The 16,537-nt window shown below is 48.4% G+C and overlaps 1 pseudogene; it reads right to left on the bottom strand.

The window, feature by feature from the left end:
- Positions 1 to 10,391: 10,391 nt before the first annotated feature.
- LOC136538664 (uncharacterized) lies at positions 10,392 to 11,681 on the bottom strand (annotated as a pseudogene).
- Positions 11,682 to 16,537: the final 4,856 nt, after the last annotated feature.

Below are 16,537 nucleotides of genomic sequence, written 5' to 3'. Positions count from 1 at the left end.
TGGCGCTGGCGTGTGGCATGTGGGGGAGATAATTGTTACAGAACCGTCCAATTTATAAGAGCACAGGTACAATAGCAATCACCGAAGCGATCAAACCGTTATACTTGAGCCCATATAAACCCAATAGTCCAACGAAATCGCGAAGGATTTCAAACAACCAACATACAAACCAAGATCGTAGAGATTCAACGCAACCAGTCATATGTTACATCACAGTTCACAAATATTTCTCATACATCAGAGTTCGAATAATTATTACAAACCAAGTTTGAAAGTAGCGGAAGCAAAGTAGTTTAACATCGACATCACACATAGTTTAATACAAAGCCAGTGTCATAGTCATCTTCCACCAAAAGCACAAGGGTGAGATGATATACAGAATGACCATTGCTCATGGTCCTAGTCCTCATCCACTGCAGGAGCAAGACAGTTCTTGCAGTAACCATGATACATAACGTTATCTGCAACAATGGGAATAAAACCCTAAGTACGAGAAGGTACTCAGCTAGACTTACCCATCCAACTAAAATACTAAGACACCAAGGAGTATGCAAGGCTTTATAAGTAGAGCTGTTAGACATTATTTGCAGAAAAAGCATAAGTTATCCAACATATCTTTAATTGTGAATCACCAGTTATTAATCCTATCTCATACTAGATTAGCAACTATCCTATGCCAAACATGTTGGTACCATTAAGTCATCATAATAATAACCATATCCAGTTGAGTTCTTGCATAATCTCATAACCAATATTTCCATCAATTACTACGATGAAAGGGACTCAAGTCAAGTTCTCACTATCTAGGAGAGACGGCGATTCGAATCGATTCCTACCTAGCTGGGGAATTATTCCTAACACACACCCATACTTTCCTCGTCGGGGTTGCATCAGGTCACCTTTGGGACAACTCAAGTACAATCACGGGTATGACCAGCGTCGCACCCTCAAAGATACAACCAATCTGCCAAGGGTGCCCGCGACTCTAACCCACCCTTGGGCTTACGTCATTGGCTCTCCGCACATCCTTACTGCCTCTAGGGTGCGCACTTTTACTGCTTGTGGTCCCAGCCTGAGTTGAGCTACTCGGCTTCGCAGTTGAAATGACTTATCCGGCCAACTATGTGAGAGGCATGCGTTCAACATGACAAGATGACCTCCAACGTTCGGTCCTTAAACGACTCAGACGGAATCACTACAATACCACAACATAAGACTCCGCCTGGTCTCCATTTATTCAACAGTACCAGGTTATGTTCTACGATAGCATAATATAGCCAACCGTGATCAAGTTATCACCTATAGCTCGCAGGTGATAGGAAATCATCCGACTTCTATCGGTCTAAACATAGCTAAGCATGATAAGCGTTCCTGGACTTAAATATGATTCATGGTAGATATTTCTGGTCAACGAAAGGTAATATGCAGCAAGTGTTTCCAAACAATTCCTGTCATGTAATGCATCAATACGAATAACTTTAGGTGACATTAATAAAGTAGGGAGACTTATAATGCTCCGGGGCTTGCCTTTCACGAACGTTGACGGCTGATGATCAGGGCACTCGGGAAGGTGATCAACTTCAGGCTCTCCTTCTCCGGGAACCTCCTGGTGCTACACTTCCGGGTTCTCTTGTGGATCGTCGTCTAGCTCCACCAACGTGTTATCCTCGGTGGCACCTATTGGATGCATATGCATAGATAAGTCTCATGAATGCATAAGAGGGATCATAGATGATGTGATATGGAAAGGTACATGCAGCGATAATGATGTTGAGTAGCATAATGATAACAATGCTAACTCCAAGCTAACTAAGTAGATGCATATCTCTTCTCTATCTACTTACAAATCTCACACAATGCAAATGTCTAAGCTACACATGACAGTTACTGTTTATATCATAACTGAAGTTCTACTTATCCAAATGCAGTGATCTTGGACTTTCTGGAAAGATTATAAAATTACCTACAACTATTATTTAATCACCAAAAGCTAATTCACAATCTAACCTAACCAAAATAGGCAATCCATCCAGTGCTGTCCAGAAAATTTCAGAGAGCAAACATTTCGGGAAACTAACTTTAAACAGCTATAACTCCTACACCCTTTGGCCTATGGACCTGAAATTTTAACACAAGATAGATGAAGAAGTTACCTACAACTTTGTTATTAACCATTTCCACAGCAAACATCATTTTGACTATGCAACATACCAAACCATAGAATCTGTCTGAAAACACTTATAATTAGAATTATAGAGCAATAATATTTTTACTACATGTAAGCATTCAAGATTTGACATCACCAAGTATACTAACAGTTCAAGAACATCAAATACACTCAGGAAAACATAATGGCCAAGCCCAAACTATTTATTTAAATGCCTTTATCAATTTAATTAGATAATTAGGGGAAATAATAAACATATACCAAATGCGCACAATAAATTCTCAGAAAATTACAATGGATTATAAGTGCTACCAATAGACTACTGTAAAAGTTTCATGCCATTTGACCATGTATAACATCCTTTACAAAAATGACAAGCTAGCAAGACCTATTTTAGTAAAAATAGTAAACCCTATAGAAACGTGTCAAACAACAGATTATATATTTTTCCTAGCTTCATATTAGTGCCATACTATTGTACAAAAATTTGCATATCAATATGTTACATATTTTTATCCCTACAATTTTTCTTAGAAAATACCATTTATTAAAAGATAAATAGAAAGACCATACTTCAATTAAATTTACAGCAAGTTCATTATTTTTCCTAGATAGAGAATGTCAATACAAAACCAACAAAATTAGAATCAAAATTTTATGAGTTTTCTGGATCAAGATACCTAATTTACAAGTTTACTTACATTCAAAAAGTACTTATTTAAATACATTTTAATCACCAAGAAAAATACCAGAAAATGTACATTTCATATTTTTATAAAAAATTAAACATCATGAGGAACACACACAAAATTTGGTTCACAAGAATTGGACCACTAAAACTTCACTTATGATTTTCCAAAGTTGCATGCAAATCTAGAAATAATTGAACTATCCTTCTAAACTGAGCCGCTGACAGCCGGGACCCACAGGTCAGTCGGGCCCGTATGTCAGTGAAAGAAAAAACAGAGGAGCGGCGCTGCTCGACGTGGATCGGCCGGAGTTCGCCGACGGCGAGCCTCTCCGGCGACGGCGACGGTACTACAGTGACCACCATGACCTCCTGCACCTATTGAGCTATCTAGTAGGACCAATCGCCGAAGCTAACGACGACGGCGGCGACCATGGCGGTGCGGTGGTGCGGCTCTATGGCAAAGCGCCAGAGGTGACCACGATAGCGCAATCTAGGGTTACGCCGAGCATCTACGGTCTACGGTGAAGCTATCGCACATCCTATTACGGCGAATGATGGACGGAGGTGTACCGGCCACGGCGACGGAGCACGGCGGCGAAACAACGGCGAGGTCCGCGCATGGCACGGTGGCTTACCATGCGCTTCAAGCTAGCAATGTGGGTGCGTTGGTGCGGTGGGATCACGGAGGAACTATGGCGGTGGCGGAGGAACGTCACAAGTGCAATGCGGAGCTATGCAGCCGGCAATGGCATCGGCGGAGCTGCGCGGAGCTGCTACGGCTGCTGCGGGCGCTATGGGAAGGCGAAGGAGGAAGCGAAGTGAGGAAATGAGAGCGCAGGGGCATCACGGGTGAGCGCGGGCGTGATGTGGTGCGCCGAGGCCCGACGTGGCCTGGCTGGTCAGGCTGGCGGCGACGCGTGGCGTACACGCGGTGTTGAAACTCTGAACCGGTCGGCACTGTAGACTCAATTCAGTTCGGCCATCAGAGGTGATACCCGAGAATGACAGCGCGTTTTCAAGGTGATCAAACTCCTAAACCGTGAAGCATTAGCGCAAGCAATCTAAACCAACGTGGAAGCCCTATATACCATCTTCAACTTCTATTAGAGGATTGAGTTCTAATTGGCAATCAATACAGAGTAAAATCATCCCAAAGTTGAGCCAGCGAAACTGGAAATCCGAAAAGACTTAGAAAAATTCTAATTGTGGAAAAACAGTGACATATTGATTTTTGTGAGCTCAAAATGACTAAGCTATGCACAGAATTAGCTCATGGACCAAAAATAAAAGTTGTTGCTCTACTCAAATACTACAACTTTTCTTAAAGGTTCACTGCCATGCAAAGAATCTATGACATAGTTCAAACTAGGTCAAACATACAACTTAAAATTGATGACTTACACATTACCAATGACTTAGAGACTAAACTAGCCTTAGTCGTGAATACCAAAGTTGTTCCTTATGCTATTCTAAACATGTTTAAGGCATTCCCAAGGTCCCACACACATTTCATACATTGGTGACATGTAAACCCTAGCATAAGTAATGAAATTAAGTGGTACACATGCAATATAAGCCAACAAAAGATAGAACACATGATATGCTTATGCTCATGGATGCTCAATGATGATTGTGATCATGCAATATCAAGGTTAGATGCATGCTTAACACCCAGGGTGTTACAATAATGAGCAAGATCCGCTCACAAGCCCTCACGTCGTCGCCCTCGGAGGCATCTCGAGGGCGCTCGCCTGGCTGGGCCTAGCGCCTCGCCTCCCCTTGTCGGATCGGCCGCCATCGCCATGGCACCTCGCCTACTCCTCGGTGACGGCGGCGGCCAGGGGAAAGGGCCCCAAAAAAATCTTCCTTCCTCATCCTTGCCTCCTCACTTCCCTATGCTCCTGTCCTCTCTAAACCCTAAATCCCTTGATTCAAGCATGTTTCTTCCAGATTCGTGCTCCTAGGGGCTGGATCCATGTAGGAAGGTACTGGATCTATGAAGGAGCGGGAGGATGTGTAGGGTTCCACCACTTGGGCCACTGGCTATGGGGAGCTTCAGGCGTGACGTCCCGGCCACGTAGGCCTTGGCGTAGGAGGCTGCTCGGGAGACGACCGGGGCTGCCTGGCATGCATGGTCACGCGGGTCCATCACGCCGGGGTTGCACGGCGACATCTATGAGGCTGCGTCGGCCTCAGCGTAGGAGGCCGTCGCGGCGTAGGGCTCGGTGCTGTGCCGGGTTGGGTACTGTGCGTGAGGCCGCCTCTCTGTCATTCTATTTCTGACGTAGGCGCGGGTCCGGTTGCTACGTTCATCGCAAGGGCCATGGCCACATCTACCGGGGTGGGCCTGGCCGGTCACCAGCCACTGGCCTCCAACCTTCAACATCACCGCTACCGCATCCTTAGCAGGCAGCACGGGGTCACTAGCCATGGGCTCATCTACAATGGTGTAGGGTCAAGATGGCGGACTAAAGGAGGGGTGAATAGTCATTTCTAAAATTAATCACGCTAGCTAACCGAAACAAATGCGGAATTAGAACTATCGGTCTAGCCAAGACTATACCCCTCTATGTAAGTTCACAAGCAACTTAAAAAGATCCTAATAAGGCAACAAAAGTGTTGGGCTAGCTAGACCTCACCTAACCAATTCTAGGAGCAAGGTCACACAAACCTATGCCATAAGTACTTCAAGCACGAGGAGCTCCTAAACAACTAGTATGCAAAAGCACAAAGCCTAAGCTCACTAGCAATGCTCAATAACAAGGCAACTAATGCCAAATTAGAGAGCGCAAATTAGTTAGCTACACAAACTAAACAATGTGACTAACAAGGTTACTCAAACCAAATTAGTCATGCAAGGGAGCTACTTCTAAGCTACACAAGCAAGAAGGTAACTAGCAAGCTACACAAGCTAACTAATCACAAGAGCAACTGCACAAGTACAATGAATATGAAAGTAATTACAAGCTTGTGTAAGGGGATTGCAAACCAACGGAAAGACAAGGATGGCACGATGATTTTTATCCTGAGGTTCACGAGCGTGCCAACACGCTAGTCCTCGTTTTGTCGACCGCTCACTTGGTGGTTCGGCGACTAATTGGCATCACCCGCCAAGCCCACACATTGGGCACCGCAAGAACCTACTCCAAAAGTGAGGGTAGCTCAATGACATGCTCTACTAGTGTTACTCTTCATGGCTCCCATGGGGTGAGCATGATACCCCTCACAAATCCTTCTCTGAAGCACCGCACAATCTCCTTTGTGTGCTTCGATGGAGACCACCACTAAGCCATCTAGATGGTGGCAGCCTCCAAGAGTAACAAGCACCATCGGCTTGCAACTCGAACACCTAGTGCCACTCGATGCAATCTCACAATGCAACGCACTAGAATCACTCGCAAGCATAAGTGGACTAGAGGCTTCTTAAACCAAGCAGACACAAGGGCAATATATCCCCAAGGTGCTCAACCTTAGCCATGGCCGAGACACCCCTCTATTTATAGCCCAAAGATCAAATAGAGCCGTTACCCTTTTTCTGCGCGCTGACCGGACTACCTGTTAGTAGCACCAGACGCGTTCGATCGATTGTTGCAGTAGCGTCCGGTGCTTGTTGCAATGGCATCCGAGGCTTGTTGCAATAGCGTTCGGTCGTTGTTGCAGCGTCCGATCATAGAGTCCGGTCCTCATATCGATGCCATGTGTCCCTAGCGTTCGAAGCTGACCGTTGGACTCCAACGGCTTCTTCACTCGCACTTCATCTCCTAATGACCAGACGCGCCTGTCCCAGTGACCGAACACGGTGTCCCTAGAGTCCGGTCACGAACAAAGAGGTTCCAGAGATGATTTTTGGTGACCGGACACTGACCGGACTCACCCAGCGTTAGGTCACCCAACCGCGTGTGTTGCCTGTCTTAGAACAGTTGCACAGGCGCATCCGGTCGCATGTTGCATTAGTGTCCGATCGCTGTTTCAGTAGCGTCCGGTCACTGTTGTGTTAGTGTCCAGTCACTGTTGCAGTGTCCGGTCATGCCTGAAATCCTCCTTTTCAACTCAAACTTCTTCTCCTTTGCAAATATGCCAACACCACCATGTGCATGTGTGTTGGCATTTCACAATCATTTTCAAGGGTGTTAGCCACTTAACTTGTCTCGCCACTCGATCTTAGCAATGATGCAAAGTTAGATCACTCGAGTGGCACTAGATGACCGATATGAAAATAAGTTTGCCCCTCTTGATAGTACGGCCATCTATCCTAAAGCCGGTCATAAACTTCTCTACACACCTATGACCGGTGAAATAAAATGCCCTATAAATATACCTTTGCCTTACGTATTCCATTCCATCTCCTCCGATGTTGATGCAACACATGCACCAACCTTGATCAACAAATGATATGATCCGCTTTATATCATCACATGACCATATTGGTTCATCGATCTTGACCTCACTTGCTTTTCACTGTTGCCTCAGTCCATCGGCGCCAAGTCCTCGACTTGCCCTTCACTCTTGCAACCGGTCCATCAAGCCAGGTCTTGTCTTGATCTTCTCCACCTTAGTCACATGACTCCATGTCATGTCTCATATGCAATGAGCTTCTTCATCACATGTCTAAGCCTTGCAACATATCAAAGCCATTCCACCTCCATGGAATGTATTGCTCACACACAAGTTCATGTAGACTAATCACATGTGTATCTCACATTAAACACAATTAGTCCACCTAAGATTGTCACTCAATTACCAAAACCAAACAAGGACCTTTCACGTGGGGGTCGTTTGTTGCAGATGTCAAGGGTGTGCGTACGCGGTAGATTGGAATCTGAGCGAAAGCTTTGCCCGGCCTCAGCTCCGGGCCAGCGACGGTGTCGCAGCTTGCGTCATTTACCTACTTGGAGGTGGCATCAAAGATTCCATTCTGCCACCCCTCGCTCGTCGACTAGAGCCCTAATCCAACAATGGTGGCGTCCGTGGATGTCATTCCCCTTCCTGAAGGCGTCGTTGTTGTGCACCTACCAGCTTCACTCCATCCTTTGTTTCTCTCGTCGGATCTGTCCATTGATGTTCCTGTGTGTGCCTCATGTTCTTTGCAAAAGTCTGTCCTACTGGAGTGCTTGGCCTAGTCACCGTCGTTTGGTCTTTGGCAGATGCTTTGCCGTCGTTGTCTTTGCTCCCCCTCTCTGGTAGATACTTTGCTACCTAGTGTGTGCGGGCCTCTCACCTTGCGGATGCTTTGCCGCTAAGGTTGCTCTGATCCTCTCGGGGGATGCTTTGCCACCGTTGTCACTAGTTCTTCAACTTCTCTGGGTGGATGCTTTGCCACCGTGCCCTGGTCCGCTCTGTAGGCAGCTTTTGCGTTGATGTATCTTCTTGCAAGCTATGGCTAGTAGGGTTTTGGGGTTGGGGTTTCTTTCCCTTCGCCATTCTTTCTCTTTTTTTCTTGTGTTAGGGTGACGTTCCTGCTCGGTAATCTCTAGATTAACTTGGTTGGTTGTAACATGTTAAACTCTGCTTCTTCTTAATGAAATATGTGTCACCGGGACACGGTCTAAGGAAAAAAAAAGTTGCTGCCTTGTTGCCATTCGGAAAAGGTGGCGGCTGCGGCGTGATATCAGCCAGTGGCACTCACGGGGAGCGCGGTGGCTGCTGGCGGCCCATATTCATCCATCACTGGCTGACAGCTGCGCCCTCGGAGCGAGTGGGCCGCTACCTGGGAGTGCAGACTACATGAGGTACGCGCGCCCGTACCCCGTGCTCCGTTGTCGCCGCTCGCCAATCCATGGGGTGGGCGCTGGCTCTGCACGGCGGCGCCGGCGACATGCCGTGCACGCTGCCGCTCGAGAGCAGGGAGCCGTGCCTCGCCACGCTCCGCCGCTGCCACGATATCAGCACCGCCGCGCTCCGGGAGGGCTGCTCCGCGCTCAACGTCGTCGAGCTCGTCATACGCCCTCTCGTCTCTTCTCCGATCCCTCTGCATGTCTCAGAAGGTCAAATTCGGACCAGCCCATTCTAGGGTCCAACGAAGAGCCCACAAATCAATAGACACTGAAAACTTCGGTCACCGACCCTTGCTAGCGCCTGGTCCGCTCCACGGCGCCGCCGCCAGCGTCGTCTCCGCTCCTCGCAGCCTGCGCTAGCTCTCCTGTAGCCACTGCGAGAGCCGTGGTCGCTTCCTGACATCCGAGGTTGTGCCATGGGTGTTCCTCCACGCCGCCGCTATGCCATGGCTGCTGCTCGACGGCCACCGCCGCGCCGTCACCAACTCTGTTGTGTTGTCGCTGCCATCTGCAACCCTTGCTGCCAGTGCCACCACCGCATCGTCGCCACCCTCCCCGCCACCTACACGTTCCTCGCACCCTCTCCATGCCCACGGCAATGTTTGACCATTTGGAGAAATTTTGTTCAAATGTGCTCAAATTTCATTCAAATTTCCACTGGATACTGGTCCGAATTTTCTGAATTTCATCTAATTCAGTGGTCTCCGAATTTTTTCAGAAAAGATTCCCAAAACCTTGCTAGGTCTTGTACGGCGTTTCCTGTGGTGTTCTGGATGTAAACCAGCAGTTACTTTAGTTTGCTTGCTTTGATTTATCTCTTATGTTTTAGCAAATGGAAACAATATCTCAGTATGTTTGGTCGGTGTTTTATCAGGTTTATTTACTTTTGTAGCTGTGCTTGTATGGTAATGCACTTTTCGGTTAAACAATGCTTTTCTTCTTTTGTTGCTTACTAGTAAATTTGCACGTGCGTTGCAACAGGAGAAAAAACCTATCATATATTAATTTTTATTTTTTTATAAAATTTAAAACCTATAATTTATTTTACGATGAATGATATCTATAATATAAGTTCATGTTTATTGGGGAAACCGCCCTCGACACGACACCCCCACCTCTACCTCGGCCAGTGCAGGACCCACGACAGCTTTCTTCCCTGATACCTTTCGCTCGGGGAGCCATACCCTCTCCTGAGAGGGACTTCCTATTTTGTAGTATCACGACGATCTGCTAGGCAAGTAGGCGGTAGAAGACCTTTGGAAATGTCCTGCAGGAACTGCCTAGAGGCAACGAAAACTGGGGATCCCCCACGTGGAAAACCCTAACGACGTCTAAGCCCTTGTTTAGTTGGCAAAATATCCCAAAATGTACTGTTGCTATGAAGTAGCCCAAAATATGAGCAATAGAACTTTTCAGGGGGTGTTTAGTTCCCAAAATCTGAAAACCTACTGTACACCATTTAATGAACTGCATGCAGCTTATTAATGGCATGCATGCATGAACTTGAATGCAAGTAAGCAGGTTTTACATCCACCCAGCCATTGTCAACAAATGCATGTCATTGCTGGGGTCATGAAGCAGCATCAACAGCACAGCAATGAACAGAAACCAACAATTATTGGTAAACAAATGAAATGGCACAGGCTAATGCCGGCACATAGTTACACAGTCAAATAATTACATTGTTTGTCGGACAAAAAAATACAATTACAGCCAAATAAATTAGCAGTTACACAGTCGCCTCAAAAAGACGACCAAATCATGTTCGATTAGCCAAACCGATTGCGATGGATTCCCGAAATGCATTCATAAGCTCCGAATCAGAACAACCGCTTGGAGGAATAGTTTCGGGCTGATCGGCACCGGCTTCTGCCGGCACATAGTTGTCATCCCGGTCACACCGAGCAAAGTGCCGATCCCCTATGTCACTCACCCTTATGAAGTTATGCAGGGCACAACATGCAACAATGATTTGACTTTGTATATGGGGGCATAACTAGGGACTTCTTTCATCATCCGCCACTTCATTTTCAACACTCCAAATGACCTTTCTATGACATTCCTAAGTGACGAATGTGCATAATTGAAGATCTCAGTTATACCTTGTGGTTCTGGTGCCTCTCGGTACTCCTGTAGGTGGTACTTTGTTCCCTTGTACGGTGCAAGATAACCTGGTCGGTTAGCGTACCCCGAGTCCACAAGGTAATATTTGCCTATAACATTGAAACAACAGTTAGTATCACGAACTTGTACTCGCATGCACAAAAGTATAACCAACTAATTGTATACCTGTTGGTGGATGTGGAAACACGTTGCTGTATGTTGTTGTCGCATCAGTGAAGACCCTCATGTCATGTACTGAACCCGGCCAGCCAGCTAACACGAATGTAAACCACATGTCGAAGTCACACACAGCCAAGACATTCTGTGTTGTCATCCCCTTGCGGCACAGGTGCTGCACAAACTTATCACTAGGCACCACATAGGGGACATGAGTCCCATCTATCGCCCCTATGCAGTCCTTGAAGTAGGGATAGAACCTAGGATTTCTTAGCCTATCATGCATAGTGCTGAAATTTGGGTCATTAGGCCTAATGATGTCAGCAGCAAGCTTGACAACAGACTTCAACACCCTATGAAACATGCTATGCACAGTCCCTAGTGACCTCTCAAACCTGTCCTCCGCTTGCCTAACAGATTGTGGAGCCCCCACCATCCACAGAAACATCCCAAGGGCTTCAATAGATGCGGATTTGCTATTAGATTTCAGCCCATATGATTGTACCAACACATCATGCAGACTGTGGAACATATCAGGGCTCATTCTGAACATGTTATAACAGGCCTTCCTATTTCCTAGTTTACTATGTACCCATTCCAAACCACTAATGACTGGCTGTCTATACTCTGACCTTGACAAGTGCTTGTCAATGTGGTAGGCGTACTGGTACATACCGTACAGGAAAGCATCGTCATCATCCTCCGCCTCCATCCAGTCACTGATGAACTCGTCCAAATCATTCTCATAACAATCTTGCCTCCAGGACATCATCCCAGTCACTATTGCTTGGACATCCTCCTGTCAAAACAAAAATAGTTCACGTCAGTTTTCAACATCAACTAGGCAACATTAGCATGCATCCCTATTCAAACTGACTCATGCCAGTTACTCAAACTCATGCACTACATACATCAACAGATCATAGCCATATCCAATCATACTACAAATAACCAGTTCAAGTGTTCGACATGACATACTTAGGTCAATGACCAAAGACACCCACCACACCTCACATAGTTCTAATGACATAACTTAGTAACTACGTAGAAAGCTTAACAAAATAAGGTCTAGGGGAGGACCCCGATGTATTGCTTAATCGTCAGCATCCTTCCTTGGGGTGAGGAGCTTATGAAGAAGTTCATAACAGACTCACTCTGCACGATCTTGAGCACGGCCATCCACTCAGCTGGGGTCTCTTCAGTTGCACCACACTGTCTTGCCAATTGTAGCACTAGTTCCACCTTCCTCTCTAGCGCCTTGCTGTTGTCCTCAATTTTTTGGTTCCTCTCTTGCCACATTGTTGTCATCCTCTCAAGCCTCTGCCTTGAAATCTCATTGTGTTCCTTCATGTGAGCATCCATGGTCCTGACAGCGGGGCTCTTGGACCGCTTGCTCGGGCTGGAGGCAGTTGTGCTGGTGCTGCTTGCCCTCTTAGTACCGACACTAAGCGGCGTAAGTTGGTCGTCGTGCTCATAATTGGAGTCGTCATCCGAACTTTCACCGTCAACTGTATTGCTTTGGGAAGGACAGAACGACGTTGAGCCATCAACAGCGTTGCCGGCGAACATCCGGTCCAAATCGTCCAAGTACGGAGGCCACCCGTCCTTGAGCTTCTTCCACTCCGGGTGTCCCTGAAAAACCGGCATAGGTGAATCATTGTATAGTAACATTTTAACAGTACATGATTGAACATAAGATTGGTTACATACCACCGTACGAGAGTCCCACCAAGCATCAGTAGCAAGGATGGAGCCATCGTCTCGCCTGCCTAAGCTAGTGCCTTTCCGGAGGTCGTTGATAAAATTCCACAAATGCTTGAGCTGGCGTAACTTACTCTTGAACTGGTCCTTGTCATGAACCAAGGTTGTTGCTGCATAGTACCTTGCAATCAGATCTCTCCACCCCGACTTGTTCATGCAGCCGCGGATATAGTTGCCACTGTCAATTTGGTGGCACTAGATTTGGCAAAACTTGCTTATATTGGGCTCTGACCAGTTCCCCCTGTCGTTCCTAGCCTAAACGATTTCATAAGAAATAATTTCACACCGACGAACAGGCTAAGTTGGGGAGAACAGCAAATGCTTCGAACACAATAGTATACATGAGCAATGGAAGATAGACGATGGGTGAGGAAAACTACCGGGATGTGACCCACGGGGGTAGCATGCATCGGGTTGACGATGTCGTCGTCCACCTGTGGGTCAGCCCCGCGACGGCGGCGACGCCGGCCCCTTCCTCCACCGTCGACGGCTGAGGCAGAGGCGCGACCACGATGGCCGCGTGCCACTCGGTCGCCTCCGATGGCTTCTGATGTGGCGCGGCCTCCCGTGCCGTCGCCGCCTCCTCCAAAGCGGGCGCTGGGAGGCTGCTCGTAGGTGAGGTTCCGCCGCCGAGGAACACGAACGGGAGGTGGCCCCATCTGGCTACCAGCAGGGTCTGACCGAGGGTCGGCGTCGTAGCCGTCCATGCAGCCCATCCCCCACCGTCATTGAGGTCCAGGGAATCCAGGCCCCAGCGGGGAGGGTTGACGCCGCTGGACCCCGTGAAGGGTGGCGCCGGGTCGGTGAAGCCCTCGTACACCGACGAACCCAAAAGCGGGTTCGCCCCCCGCAGGAAGTTCCGCGTGCCGTCGTTGCTGCCGGAGCCGCCGTCGAAGTTCGCGCTGCCGCCTCCGTTGTAGCCGTCATCAGGGAAGCCGTCCATCTAGGACGTCGCGGCCGTGCAGCGACTGGATCCGGCCACGCCTCTCGTAGATCTACCGGCCGGGGTGGTGGATCTAGGCGGGCGCGTGCGCTACCTTCGGCGGCGAGCGGCGGGACCGCTGAGGCGAGATGCGTGCGGGGGAGAGCGGGGCTAGGGTTGACCGTCCATCTAGGACGCCGCGGCCGTGCAGCGACTGGATCCGGCCACGCCTCTCGTAGATCTACCGGCCGGGGTGGTGGATCTAGGCGGGCGCGTGTGCTACCTTCGGCGGCGAGCGGCGGGACCGCCGAGGCGAGATGCGTGCGGGGGAGAGCGGGGCTAGGGTTGACGAATGCGGGAATGGAGGGGTCGTGCCTGCCGACGCTGTGTGCCACGCGGTTTTGCGGCTGCCGTCGGGCCTCATGCCGAAAACGTACGCGGGCCGCTTTTCACCCCCCGTTTAGTTCCGAACTCCAAAAACTGGCCCAATTTCGGATTTTGGGTCCCCAACTAAACACGGGCTAAGCGGGTGGTTGAGAATAGGGAGTAAAATGACTAGGGCGCCCCTGGTCCCATTTAAAAGGCCCCCTGGTCAACTCTGGCGTTGCTCAAAACATGGTTAAATACTCTGTTACTGCTTCCTGTTATTTTTCTTCCACACAAGCTGCAGATACTGGTGGAAGTGACTTCGAGTTTGAATGATGTGGCGGCTCCCGTTATTTTTCTACCAAGCTGCGGATAGTAGTGGGACTGATCTGGAGTTTGAAGGATGGGGCGGGTCAGGGCGGATCTAGAAATCTATAAAAGAGAGGACTTAAATTATCCCATCTTTCTCTATATTTCTGGAGAGGTGGTACGGGCTGGCCTCAGAAGATGAAGATATGTTCACTTTTTTTTTTGTATATAGAGATTTTTTAAAACGAATTTGTATATGGAGATTTAGTGAGTTTGCTTTAGCAAGTCACCACATGATCGACTTTACCCTCCGTATGCACTGTCCAGATGAGATCAAGGGTTACCAGTATTTCAGACATTAGGGCGGTCTTTTCAGCCGTGTGCAGCCTGGACGGACATCCTGGGTGGAGCTGGAGATCCGTGCGCATGCTCCGAAGTCCGAATAGCATTGCCAGAACAGTCTTGCACGGAGTATCTCTAATCTCTACTGTACTAGATCTGAGCCAAGGTACGGGCGATGGATAAGGCCCCGTCGCCGGTTAACCTGCTAACCATTGGATCTAGTGAAGGTGCGATATTGATCATTCGATCTAGATTGTCGCGGGTATTCTTATTTAGATCAGTGAGTACATCAGTTGTGTGATTAATGGAATAAGGTAATGCTTTGTGAGACCATATTTGTGCATGTAATTGATAGATTTGTTAACGGCATGATTTAGTTCTTCAAGGGTAGGGTCCATGTGAGAAATTTGAACCTGGGTCCATGCAACTTTATTCCTAATTTTTACTCTTCTATACAAAGATTATATTCTTTTTGGCACACTCTTTCAAGTTATCTTGAATTTATTGGATATATATTCTAATGAAAAAGGTAGTTGTCGGGGACCTAATACTGGGGTACCCAAGTATGAGTTAATAACCGTTAGGCGTTAATGGTTTCGAACAGACAAAAACGCAGCTACACTTCTTGCCCAAACGACTGAAGATTGGCTTCGCCTCGTCCGACGTCCCGGGCTGGCTCCACCTCCCCCGACGTCTGGGGGCAAGCTCCGCCTCGACCGACGTCCGAGGGTAGGGCTCCGCCTCGCCCGACGTCCTAGGCTGGCTCTGCCTCGCCCGATGTCCAAGGGCAGGCTCCGCCTCGCCCGACGTCCGAGGGCAGGCTCCGCCTCGCTTGATGTCCAAGGGCAAGGTTCCACCTCGCCCGACGTCTAGGGCTGGCTCCGCCTCGCCCGATGTCCGAGGGCTGGGCTCCGCCTCGCCCGACCCCCTAGGGTTGGACTCCGCCTCGCCCGACGTCTGAGGGCAGGCTCCGCCTCGCCCAACGCCTGCACCCCGCTCCTTTATAATGACGAGCACAGGGTAAGACATGACACTCAAGTCAACCGTAGTACCGAGGACCATACCCTACATGCCTGTGGGCAAGTACCGTCAGGATATAATGGGATGGGCGCTTTAAGCCCTTCTAGGAATGACAGAGCCTGAATGGTGTTGTAGGAGCTGAATTTTGTCTTACAGTGTTGTGGGCACCGTCATCAGCCTTCGAACATGGATCCTGACATAAGCATACGACAACCACTACAATTCAGAAGGGAACTCACATCATCTACAGTAATGGACGTATAGTCACTTCCCCGACTGCTCCCCGTAGGGTCACGGCTCGGTGCCCTGGCATGCCACACCATCCGTTGGAGTAGGATGGGACGTAACTACTTGCTGAACAAAGCCAGAGCACGGCCCAATTAGGATCAGCGAACGTGCTATCCCTGGCACCGTCTGCCATGTCAGTAGGGCAGGCTCAAGGGAAAAGGAAGACCCAGCACTTTTGAAGGACCTTCTCTGCCTCTGGTTTTTCCTCTTTCTCCCATATGTAATCCCTGCTCCCCCTTGGTCTATAAAAGGGAGGGTAGGACACCCCACTAAAGGGATGGATCAATCTGACACATAACACACAACTGAGCAGCAACCGAGCTCTTAGCATCCTTTCGGCCTTTCCATCAGAGACTTGGGACCTGTCCCTCTCTCGACCATTTGTACCCCCTACTATGAACCTTTTTTAGTGCTAATAACACGAGCATCAGTAAACTGGACGTAGGGACATTTTGCTCGAACCAGTATAAACCTTGTGTCTTTTAGCACACCATCCGGGCTAAATGCGCACCAAATATAAATTTACTAGTTGGTGTTTATTCGAAATACCAACAGTTGGCGCGCCAGGTAGGGGTCTTTTGCGTGTTTCGACGATAAACATCAGGCCACAGATGGCT

The sequence above is a fragment of the Miscanthus floridulus genome, chromosome 2 (genome assembly GCF_019320115.1).
Source record: "Miscanthus floridulus cultivar M001 chromosome 2, ASM1932011v1, whole genome shotgun sequence".
Lineage (NCBI taxonomy): Eukaryota > Viridiplantae > Streptophyta > Magnoliopsida > Poales > Poaceae > Miscanthus > Miscanthus floridulus.
This window is presented reverse-complemented; position numbering and strand designations above follow the sequence as displayed.